The sequence below is a fragment of the Cyclopterus lumpus genome, chromosome 9 (genome assembly GCF_009769545.1).
Source record: "Cyclopterus lumpus isolate fCycLum1 chromosome 9, fCycLum1.pri, whole genome shotgun sequence".
In the NCBI taxonomy this organism is placed as follows: domain Eukaryota; kingdom Metazoa; phylum Chordata; class Actinopteri; order Perciformes; family Cyclopteridae; genus Cyclopterus; species Cyclopterus lumpus.
The window spans coordinates 15,400,609-15,413,268 of record NC_046974.1 but is presented as its reverse complement, the minus strand read 5'-3'; the positions used below and the strand labels follow the sequence as shown (position 1 = coordinate 15,413,268).

General features: G+C 39.3%; 1 protein-coding gene and 1 non-coding gene across 3 annotated transcripts in view; both read left to right on the top strand.

The window, feature by feature from the left end:
* Positions 1 to 12,660, top strand: part of mctp1a (multiple C2 domains, transmembrane 1a) — a 170,541-nt gene that overhangs the window by 32,253 nt on the left and 125,628 nt on the right. The window lies entirely within an intron of this gene.
* On the top strand, positions 294 to 367 carry trnaf-gaa. Its single transcript has one exon. It is a non-coding gene; the product is annotated as a tRNA-Phe (tRNA).

Below are 12,660 nucleotides of genomic sequence, written 5' to 3'. Positions count from 1 at the left end.
AGCCCTGAGGGAGAAACTAAACATCTCTCTTAAGATGCTATGATTGGAATGCTGCACTATGTTCACCTGTTAGCTGTTCCTTTCTTTGTAGTGTGAGGTGAGGCTTGAGAGCTTTTAAGTCTGTAAAAACACTGAGCTTATAAAGCTCCGTAGAGCCAAGGCGAAATGCAGAGTAAAAGCCGAGCAGGCAGCCTAATGATGGCTGTGAGGTGAAAAAGACTGTGCGAACATTACAATATTTCAAAATAGGTTGAGTAGGTAAATATAATCTATTTTGACACTACACGAGAAAAGCCGAAATAGCTCAGTTGGGGAGAGCGTTAGACTGAAGATCTAAAGGTCCCTGGTTCGATCCCGGGTTTCGGCAAAAGCTTTTCTTAATTAAAATTTTAATAAATCAGTTTATATTTCTTCATACTAGAAGTCATCCAACACCTTCAGATTCACAAACAGTTCCTTTTCATTGATTGGCAAATTATATTTCATGGTATATCCTATGGCCATGCAATGTTACCGACAATTATATTACTACCTTCTTTTTTAATCACATTGAGTGTGTGCACCTGTATATATAATGAATAATAAGAGAACATTAATATATATTATTACATTCTATTTGGAAAAAATAAAAAAAGCATTAACATTCTCACAATCTTACATAGTGTTCTCATCTCCAGTGACAAATCTGGGGGAAAAAAGGAGGAGTGAGATAACCTGAAATGGTGGAAAATATATCGTCTTACCTTTTTAATTCAAAAAAAAGGAAATGTCCTTGACAGGTCTGTGTGTAATCAAGTTCCAAATGGGATTGTACTTCATATTACAAGATGATGTCTCTGACTTTCAAATAGTGATTGAGTTCAATATCGCTGTGGGCTCACATAATATGATATGAATAAAGCCAGTGATGAAACTCAAACTGACTGGCATGCTTTTTGTGTTGAAAAGAGTTTTATTCAAGCTATTGCTTCATCATAGGTGTGAAAGAGCTCCTCTCCAGTTAATTACGTCACACGCCATTGAGCCAGCTTGCTGCAGACATCCCTGATATCCTTCTGAAGCTTCTCCTTGTCAAGGCAGGATTTGATGTCACTTATCTGCCTCAGGGACTCAATCGCGTCATGCACAGCCAGGAACCCTGTTCCAAAGAGAAGCAGGGAGTACAGAGGAGTGTTTCTGATCTCTGGTTAAAGTTAACAATCAGTTATCAAGACTTCATTGGTAGTTAAGAGCATACTGACGGAAATGGATATCTTTTTCCATAATGTATGCCGGTGTCTGAGATGGAGAGATAAACGTTCTTGTACAATGATGGTATATTAAATCTCTCTTCTTCTTCTTCTGACTGCCCGCTGCCTGTCTTGCCACGAATATTTACGACATTCATCAAATATGTATTACTCTTCTCCCCTCTAATACCATCTCCTGCCATCGTTCCATCCTATACTTAAATATAGCAATGGATGGATGACTCTTACACTGAGAGCGGTGGATGAGTGATGATTTATAGAGCAGTTCACTCCTGATTTTATTTACTGGAGGAAGCCTCTGTCCCTTTTCTATTTGTCTACACTTTAATAAGCGCTGGAGACTGAAAGACGTTTTCTAGAAAATGGGGAAGGTTTGACATCTTTTGCCAGAGCTTCCAGTAAATGAGCTTCCAATGGACACTGAGATGGGGATGGATGTCAAAGCGATGCCCGGAGGTATTCCTATGTATGACCTATTAGCTTTGTGGTAGCTTGAAACAGCTGTTGCTCACATCTGTCTAATTTAATTATTAGATGCATTGGCATTTACGACTAGGAGCTAATAATCCTTATATATACAGTATATATATATATTAGTAAATATTAATGTCATGCCACTAATTATGAACAGGATCTTTTTCAGACTCTTTTGTGAAGCTTTCCTGCATGTGCATTTCTCCTTGACATGCATATGTGCTCTATGTGTGTGTTTACTCTCTAGTGACAGCTCGTTGTAGACAGTGATCACCCACCTTTGTGGTATTCCTGTTTGAGCAGCTGCAGCTCACAACGAAGGCTGCTCTCCACTGAGGTCTCTCTTTTACTGAGTGTGGTTTCAGAGCGTTTCAGCTGATCGGCCCGACTGCGGTGGGTCTGATCCCGCCGGGCCTCAAGCTGCTCTACACGGGCCTCCAGAGCACGGAGCCGGACAGCTGATCTAGAATCTGCCTCTAACTGAATACATAACACACAACTAAGATTTTAAACGCGCAGCACTGCGTGACAGTTTTTAACCCTCATGTGACCGGTCCTGAACATTGTATTTAATCCTGATGTCAAGGTGCTGCTTGTGACATTTAATTATATTTGTATTTAATCAGACGGTGCCATTGAGATTAAAATCTTTTTTTCAAGAGATACCTGAGAACAAGAAACATTCACAAGAACCCAATCAGCAAAACAGAGAACACAACTACACAGTAAACAGGAATTAAAACAGTGACAAGAATCATAAAAAAACTAACATCAGACAATAAAGCTTTAAACTCTCTCAGTGGAAAGCTCTGAGGGCAGTTTGCATTTTAATTTAAATGAGCATAGTACTTGAAACCACGGAGGATACCTATAAGGTTAAGTATTCACTGTAGTTTAAACACTATATTGTTGAATGAGATAAGAGATGTGAGGTAGCTTCAACAGTGCAGCTGTACGGAAGTCCATCCAACCGTGTGACACAGAGAACAATGATGAGTCTAAAATGTGTCCTTGGTGATAAAGTGTAATGCACGATGAAACTCAGGGTTTATCAGCTGAAGGGTTGATGGGGCTGCATGAGAGTACACAATATCTCCAGAGTCAAGGACAGACGAGAAGGTTGACTGCAAAATAGTTCTATGCTTTGAAGAAGTCAGACATCCTTTAATTCTATACAATAAGCCTACATTTTGATTCTTATTTTTGAGTCAAATGTTGAATATGAATCTTGCATAACAGTCCGCTGTCAAGCCAAATTCCTAAATATTTATAAAGCTCAGCGAGAGTAGCGTGATTGACACTTAAAGTTTGAATGTCAGGAACGTTGGTGTCACTGGTGGAGGTGGAGAATACCATGTACTTGGTCTTTTCTGCATTTAAAACTAGTCTGTGATTAAGGAGTGATAATTTTAAAGCATCAAAGTTCGTCTGAAGATGAGTCAGCGAGCCTGAGCGGATGGGAAGCTGGTTGGACAGCTAATAATATCAGCAACAACAGTCTGTAAGGTAACAGCTTAACCAATATAGCCTGTAGCTTTTGAGAGGTCATGGATGTTTGCTCAGAAATGAAGCCTAGATATTTGACTGTCGTTGTTGAAATCGGAGACATCCCCACTTTTGTGTAAAAGTACTATTAGGGAGCTTTACCAAGGAGCATAAATCATGCCTGTTGAAAAGGTTTGGTTAAAAATGTGGACATATTAATCCTCAATGTGGACATATTAAGTGAGCCCTTAGATGGAAAAGACATGGGTCAATATGATCTTCATCAGTATTTTCGCATGTGCTTAACCTAAGCCGAGCTTTGTAATTATCTGCACTGCTTCACTAAAAGATAATTTGCAGTCAGAAGAAGTTGCGAAAGCTTTCCAAAGTCATAACCATATTACTTGTGATTACTGTATCTGTACGTGTGTAATTAATGTAGAGGCATGAAAAAGCAAAGAGGCAAAGATACAGAATATCTGAATATTGCCTGCCTATTACCTGAATGTTAATATTGTGGACATAATTGTATGAACTGTTGGTCAAACTGATGATAACTGACTGATGCTACGGTACCATTTTGTCCTGCAGTTGTGCGCGGTGCTGCTGGCTGCTTTCCGCATGAGTCTGAGCCAAGCTGTTGAACTGTTGTTCTGTTCGCTTCCTCAGCGAATCCGCCTGCTCCTTGGCCTCCTGCAGGTCACCTGACATCCTGCAAAGACATCAGCCTTTAGCAAGAAGAGAAATGCAGTCGGCTTTTTGTTTGAAAATGCAGTGACAGATGAAAATTACTGCAAATTGCATTTTATTCTTTTCAAACTAGACACTGAAAAGGCCATTAGTATATTAGATTAGTTTATACATGTTTTAAAAGTGTATTCAGACTATAGCTGGATAGCAGTAAGGCTTTGACATGCTTACTGTAAATGTAGGCCCGCTATATACAGCTCCTTCTTGGCACTACTTGGTGCTTGGCTCGAGACTAAGAATGTATCTGTTTCCATAACCAATGCTTCAGCAGAACATGGTTACTTTGAGGTTGAGTGCTGCTGCTATTTCGGACTAGAGACACACAAACTCTTCTTGTTGTGGAATGATGCTGCATGAACACTTAAGAAACACTTGATGTTGATCTTATGGCCTTTTTGTAGCTCTGAACACTATTTGTTTGGGGGAGCAAAACAAATCTCTCCTCCTTGTAATATTTAGACTGGGTTGCCATTTATATAACTGTATATAAGTCACATTACTCACATAAGCCTATTGGGACAGCAATGTTAAAATGTCTCAGATGCTCAGAAAGCTACCTTAGACACATTGTGAAATATGATGTGGGGCTGTATTGTAACATAACACACAATAGGCAGTGTCTCATCAACATTTTATTTTATATATTAAACATATTGGAAACTCAATTCAATTGACTTTCTTTCCCCTAATTCAAGGGATTTGTTCTATGAGAAAAACAACGAGGCAAATGCCAGGACTGTTTGTGTGTCTGTTTGCCTGCAGTACAAATCTGACTCCTCCTGCTTCAAATTAATGTGTCTATTCAGGCACGCTGCAACAGAGACACCTCATTTATAAAGTAATAGCTGGCAGGCTGATCTGGCTAATGTTGACTGTTGTTTGGCCTAGAGAGCCTAGACAACAGGACAGCTGATTTTCTCCATGTTAGATGAGCTTTTAGAATCTGCCGGTCTCCATGGAGGTTAATAATTTCCCTATTGTAAAATGGCCAGTGTGCTGAGATTTGATTGTGGTTGTGTTTTTGAGCTTATCTGAAACTCTAAGCATGTGTGATTTGTTTGTCAGTGGCACTAACTGGGAGAAGTAACTGGGCAACGGACCCAAATATTGGATGTCAGGTGTGTAGGCATCACAGAGGAGGGTTTTCAAGTTGTTCTGCTTTTGAGGCACTGAATAATGTGCTTAAGTTGCCTTTAACAAAATTGGTAGTTTTAGATCATTATATCTTAAATAAACAAGGTGGTCAGAGAGCTGATACGGTTTTACTTTGATGTTTCACAAAAAGCCAGGAGGAGGCCACATCTACCTCGCTCAGAAACACAGACAATGTTGCTTTTCATCTATTTGTACATGATCAGTGACCCTGTTTCCATTACAGATATACTATAGTAACAAATAGAGGATATTCATCATTCATGTTTCTCATTTTCCACCATAGTAAAACTATATGCACTATTGTATATTGCTGCCATTTGAGTTAATTTGTCAAATGGATTAGTAAATCAACTTAACTAGGAGCTTTTCTCTGCCTCTGGGAACAGAAGTTGGGATGGTCATGACTAAAATGCTGAGATAAAGAGTTAGGGCTGACTGGGATATTATTTGATAAGTCAATTAGTAACTCATAGATTACTATATTTGAGTCTGGGCAGAATGAAAAAGGGAACATCAATTGTTTCTTGCGGCGTGCTGCTGAAAGGCAAATTAGCCGAGAAGATTTCCATATTTCCCAATCACAAGCAGCAAACTGAAAAACAGTATAGTCTTCAAGAAAGTAGAGCCTGGAGGAATACAAAAGAAAACCATTGCAAACTCACGTCTATAAAGACATATTCAATTAAAACTTATGTCAACATACGTGTCTGACATTTTTACAGGAAGACTAAGCCAATGATGCTCTTTAATGTACAGAAGCACCACTGTGCACCAATGTAAGCCCTTGGGAGGAAACACAATAGTAAATCAAGCTAATACATGACATGGCATTTGAAGTAACCCAGGTGTTTGGGGTTTGTGCTTCCTCTTGAACTAATGGCCTAATTACCTGGTGTCTAGTAGTCTAACTTGTGTATGCAGATCAGCGGTAGAGATCTTTTGTTCCTGGGAATGCTCTGCCAATGAGGCCTCCAGCCTCCACAGGACATGATGAAGCTGGAAAAAGAAAACACACAAACACATGATGTTACGTGACGTTGGAGCATCTTGTGCTGCCGGCTCGATGATCTGATCTTTAGCCTCTGCAGTTTCTGCTGAGTCGAGTTGATTGAGCTGCTGCACAACTCCTGGGAGTAACTGTGGTGACCCACTTTCTCTGCTTTTTCAATTATCTTTATGGCCCATGCTTGACCACTGCTCCACAGCTAATGTGTTGCCATCACAATGATTTAGCCCCCTGTGCAACCAACACAACTGAGTGCAGGCTCAATGTGAAGTGAAAGTGGTTGAGGGCAGTTGTGGTTGGCTTTGGATTTAGTAAAGTGATGGAGAGTATTGTAACATTTGTCCTGATCCAGTGTTTTTGTAGTTTGTATTATATTTATCTTGTAAAGAAAATGTGACTCTAAAGGGCAGTAAAAGCTGTTTATGGAGAGATCTTGAAATCCCTGTTTGAATTAATTTCACATCATATTTCTCATTTTAGAGTGTGTGGTTGAGCCCCCTGACTTTACTTGATAAGGCTATGCAGTCTCACTAAGCGGCAGTAAGTTCCAACTCACCTGCCAACCAGCCAGCCATCCTCTTTAGGGTAAACAGCAAACACCCCCTGCGTATATTGCCAGATTAGTATGTCCTTTATGCAAGAAGCATTTAAATAAATGTAATAGCCCTTTTATCCCAAAATAAATTAACACACAAGAACATAATTCCTTAAATGTGAGTATTCAAATGAACCCCAGACTCAACACTATCTCAGGATAGTGAGGTAAGAACTAGGTTAGGGTTGTAGACTTTGCTACTTAGTATAATACGGCATCATCTAAGAAATATGAGAAGCAGATAAAGCGTTAAGCAATGCAGATTCGCTTTGAGTCTGTACTTAGGTACTTAGGGGCTTTGCGCTCAATGCTACTGCCAGAATACTCAAAATGATAATGCTTACGTTGAACAGTTATAATGTTTTAACATGTTCATCATCTTAGTTTAGCGTGTTAGCATGCTAACGCTTTCTAATTAGTAAAAAACCCAAGTACAGCTCAGGTTGTGCAGAGATTTGGACATATTCCAAAGTATTGGGCAAATTGAATGGGTGAATGATGAAAAGTGAAGCGAAGTCAGAACAAAGTTGTGATGGCAATCCATCCAGGAGTTGTTCCCTCTGGGAACCATGAATGCCTGTACCAAATTTCATGGTAATCCATTTTATAGATGTCGAGACATGGCACAAAAAAAGGGTTAACCTGCCGGTGCCGCTAGAGTCGGGATGACCAACTTCATTAGGTTAATTTTCTGAGGACCATAAATGTCTGAAAGAAAATGTCATAGCAATTTTCATGGGATATATGCATCTATTATGGTTACAAATATGCAATGTACATTTAAGCTTTGCAATATTACAGATATTTGTGCTTCTAATGTATTGAGTAGGACACAGATGAAGAATAATGTTATGTCCAAGTGTGTATCAAAGAATTAACTTTTAAAGACTGATGGAGATTATTTTTGGCACTGGTGTTTGGATACTTTGTATATAGTGTGGTTTATAGGGCAACATAGACACTGGACTCTTTTAAGACTGGCCTAAAAACCTTTTTATTCAGGAAGGCATTTATGACATTGAGTTGAGTTTTATGACTTGTCAACTATTCTTTTATTTTTTTTATTTTTTTTATTATAGTTGATTTTAACTATGTACTGGCTCTGTGGCACTCTGAAATTATTGAATGAAGAGTGCCTTACAAACAGAATGCATTATTATTATTATTATTATTGTTTAAAGTGCTGCCATACTCTTTGTCATCATTTGCGCACCATTGCTCACCTTGACGTGCAGCTCTTTGAGCCGTGCGTCCATAGCTGACCTGAGCTCTGCCACCTCCTGCTGCAGTCTAATCACCCGCCGCTCCGCACTGCTCATGTCAGCGCTCAGCTTGGCGATGCTGGCATCACACCTGACATGGGAAGCAGAGAGGGACCACTGAATGAGGATAGTTGAATGGGAGGGAGTGTAAAATCAGGGAGATGAGCTGGAGACTGGAGACAACAGGGAGAAGGTGCTTTATGAAGCACATGCAGTTCAGACGGTAGACAAACGGGCAGATTGGAAAGAAATCAGACAGATGCCCTCATGAGCAATTTCCAAGGCGATCTAATGGCGAGCTGATGAATCCTTAGCAGTAATCTGTTATCCTTTTGAATGAATCCATTTGAATGAATAAGTGGATATGTTTGCATCTATTAATGAATTACTGATAAAACCACAGGCAAACATAACAACCAATCAAATAAGTCAAGTAGTTTACTGAATGTATCACCAAACACAATCAGCAGGTTCTGAAAAATATGTTCTCTGTTCAGTTTATGTAATATGATGACTCTTATTGTCAGCGTTGTAATGTAGCTCTCTTCCTTCCTGTGCTAAATTTAAGATGCCATCACTAAAACAGTACAAACTCTCCTTCTCCTTCTCTATCATGGGGTTACTGTGTTCATGTCAATATAATATTTGTACAACGCAAGCTCAACAACCAAAGCTAAGAACTAATTATGGAGATGCCCAGTGTGAAATGAGGGTTATTCCCCTTTATGCCATTACAGTGCATCCATAAGGGTTTCACAGAACAATATAATTTATCAAAAATTACTGGCCCTTAACTTGCTTGATTATTTATGATTAACAGATCATTTGGCTGAGTAGTTGAGGTTTTCCTACTGCTTTTATTGGACCATAAATCAGTTGTTTGTTGAATAATAAGCAATATCCCCTCTTACCACTGAATTCTTAAACACCATGGAGGAAGTAGGCCATCTGTGAAATAGGATGTCCACAACATTCATCTACGGTCTAATGAGAGCATACATTATTCCCAGGGATGTTTAAAATAATTCAGCCTCGGTCACCACACTGCAAAAACACCAATCTAATGATGACGAATCTCTTCAGCAATCCAATCTAATAAACTTGATCTGCACAGACACCAAATAATCCGCAGCTAGAGTGTGTTCAAGCCTATACTGTACCGTCTGTCACTGTGGTGAGAAGGAAATAATGAACGTGTGCATATATGTGTGAGTGTGGGAGTGTCAGAGGCGGATTGGAAGTTGTGAGACTGTGAAGAGCTGCCAGACAGGATGCAGGCTATACAGTTGCACTTCATTAGAGGAAGAGCAAATAAATTGAATAAAAGCAGAGAGAAGATAATCCGTCAAATCACTTGTGCACCAGACCTGGGTCTAAATAATTGTATAATCCCTCCAAATAATGCTTTGGAGGAACGTTTTAAGGTGCAAGCACTTGGCACTCATTACATTGCTGTATTTGTTAACACTCTGAACAGTTTGTACGTCAATGTTTGCAGACATTGTTTGACCTCGACCTGGTGTGCATACCTGGCTACTCTGCCTCTCAGGTCTCCAATGCCAGCCACGTTCTTCTGGTCCAGGCTTTGAACAGCCATTGCGGTTCCAGAGGTGATGGAGTCCTGCTGGGTGATCTGTCTCTCCAGGGCCTGCTCAGAACAAAGACAGCCTATTTGTCTATTTCAGGTGTATGCCAATCAGCAGTAAAATACTGATGAAATTTACACATTTTGTATTTCTATAATATAGTTGATTTGGAACCTGGCAGAAAAGTAAAGATGACAATAGAAAATAATGGTAAATTATCTTTCTGTCCCTGCTTTTAATGCTGAGAAAAAAAACAATATTTGTAAAACTATCATTATGTCCTTCACTGAAAAAGATCATTAAAAACTGCCAGACATTTCCTCACCATCATTTGATTTACCAGCATATGCATGTCACGCCGTAGCTTATTACTTCTTCATGTGCCGAATGAATTAGCTCTTAGGCATTCATGTAATATTTCAGATAATGTCTCTAATCATGTTCATGGCTATTTGGTATGCACCAATGAAGTAGTGTATTTCACTTTGTACTCTGTTTCTATAAGGCGGTTATCATAATGTGGCTTGATGTTCTGCTCAGTCAAAAATGACTCCAAGCACTCATTTGTTAGTGTGTAACTTGGCAGTATTTATTTAACCAGATGTGTACATCATAATTATGCTGTGCTTATCCAGACAAAATGTCCACAGCTGATGTTGACGAGGAGTCGGGCAGACGCTGCACCATTCTATCAGGTGTAATCAAATCAGATGTGAGTTTGTGGGCACGAGAGTGTGTGAGTGTGTCCGGGTGTGTGCTGCTGCACATCAAAAATGATGGGAGGAGAGAAGATGTAAGAACAGACGATGAGAAAAGTAAGTCTACACAGATGGACAATGACTTGCTCCACATAATGAGAAGATATTTTAGACAAAAGAGGCTACCGAACATTCGTAGAACGACACTAACCTCTATCATCTACCCACTTGTATACCTGCATGTCCATGCTAAGCTGCTTGACAATGCGTGTCATGGTCAGTATGTGATTCGGAGCCCTGGGCGGACTGCAGGCCTACTGCCACCTCCTGTTTGATCCTGCAGGCCTGTTCCAGCAGCACAGCCAGTGTCCTCTCCTGACTGCTCAGACTGCCCTCCAAGACGTCAGGACTTAATCAGGAAGTAAACAGAGACAGATAAACAAGCTGTGAGTTCTTAAAGTTTATTTATTATTGATTTTGGTAAATGAGGGATCATGAAAAGTTGGCATTTTCTGTCACTGGAGGTAATGTATTCAGGAATAATAATTTCCAGCATTCATCCACCCAGAAGAATAATGAAGACGGAATGAGATGATGTGCATTGGATTTCATACCCTCAGGCCATCCCTAAACTAGATCTCTCACTGACTTCATATGCGTTCTGTGTCACCTTGTGTCATGCTACTGTGGATTAAGGATTAATGTGATCAATGTGATTCACAGCGATGTTACAAAGGTCGCTCGTGGTTCCCAACTGTATTTCCATCCCATCAGCGCAGGAAAATACAATTTATCTACCTCTTGGACACAGGTTGATTTTAGAATTTAATCAGTGACCCACAGGAACTAAGGAAGGTGAACATATGAAGGAAAGGTAACAGTTTTAATGGTTAAAATGTATTTAAAAAATATTACATTTTGTTGAGTTTATCTGATCTTAATCTCGATAACCCAGAGGCGTCAGACCGACAGCCAAAAGGGACATCACAATTGCATTAGAAGGAATACATTCAAATGATAAGAATAATGAAATAAAAAATAAAACAGAAAAGGGAAAATAAATGCATCCACAAATGATTAATTAAATCACAAGAGTTACCTGGTGGGGTTATGATAGGGCTGTAACTTTAACCTGTGTGACATTCTTCTTGTCTAAAATTAAATAAAACCTATGCATTTCGAATCTGCTTTGTCAACATTACTGCAGTATTAAATGTATAGTTTTAAAAAAAGTGTTAGTTGTTAAAATCAATACAAACATGTTAAGTCCTGTCTGGGCACAATGAGAAAAATATAAGGCAATCATATGTTCCCTTCTTTAACAACAATATATGAAGCACTATTAAAGTTTAGAATACTCACAGGCTTTTCTTCTGCCAGCCGGCTCTTGAGTTCATGTGTTTGTGTTGTCACATAGTAACTGTGCTCTCCTTGAGCCGGCCTGCCAGTGTGAATTTGTCAACACAGTAATGCGATAATAATGCTGCGTATACTTGGTGAAGCAGTTTAACTCGGCAAACTAGAATATTGAGTGTGAACATTACTTAAACTCTAATAAATGTAGCTGATTGAGTTATCAGTCCACAGAAAAGCAAGTCAAATATCAATGGCTCTCAAAACATTTGTTTGTCAAAGGCAAGACAGTCCCGATGCCTTTGAGTTAGTTCCTCTAGATATTCTCTGACCTGGATGGTTGCTTACTTTATAATACAGAAATCTGTTTGGTAAAGAAATGTTTTGTAACGTAATCATGACATAAGTTAGTTATTTACTTTACTGGTATCACTTTACTTAGATTTATTTCAAGCTGTTTTTCTTCAACCATTTGGTGTCATTGTTTACATTGCACCTCATTTTACTAGTTAGCCTAATCAGGGTACAAGTAAATACCTTAATCATGAATGGTTTAAAGTTTGCATTATGGGATTGTAGTTTATTACAGATAACCAACATAAATTATAGTATTTTAGCATTTGATTCTAATTCTAACTTTGCCTGTTCATTGGCCAGCACTAAGAGGTCATACCAGGCAACTGTGGCTGAAGCTGGAAAATAAAATAGGTGATTATTTGAATTGGGCACATGCGGTAAGGGAATATTGGTCAAATGAGCTCTGTGTCCTTTCCCTCGGCTGTTTCATCTCACACAATATAACTAGCTATCCATTGAACACTGAGCTTTTCTCTGACTGATTGTATTACAATAGGCATGACTAAGTGAAAATTGTTTTATTATGTTTCATTTAACCAGGACCTGACCTACATTCGCATACAGCGTGAATTACTTGCAGTTTCAGTCAGTGGAAGGGATTCTGAGTTTTTAATTGTCTGTGTCTGTTTGTAGCTGTGTGTGTGTGTGTGTGTGGGTGTGTGTGCGTGCGTGCGTGTGTGCGTGCGTGC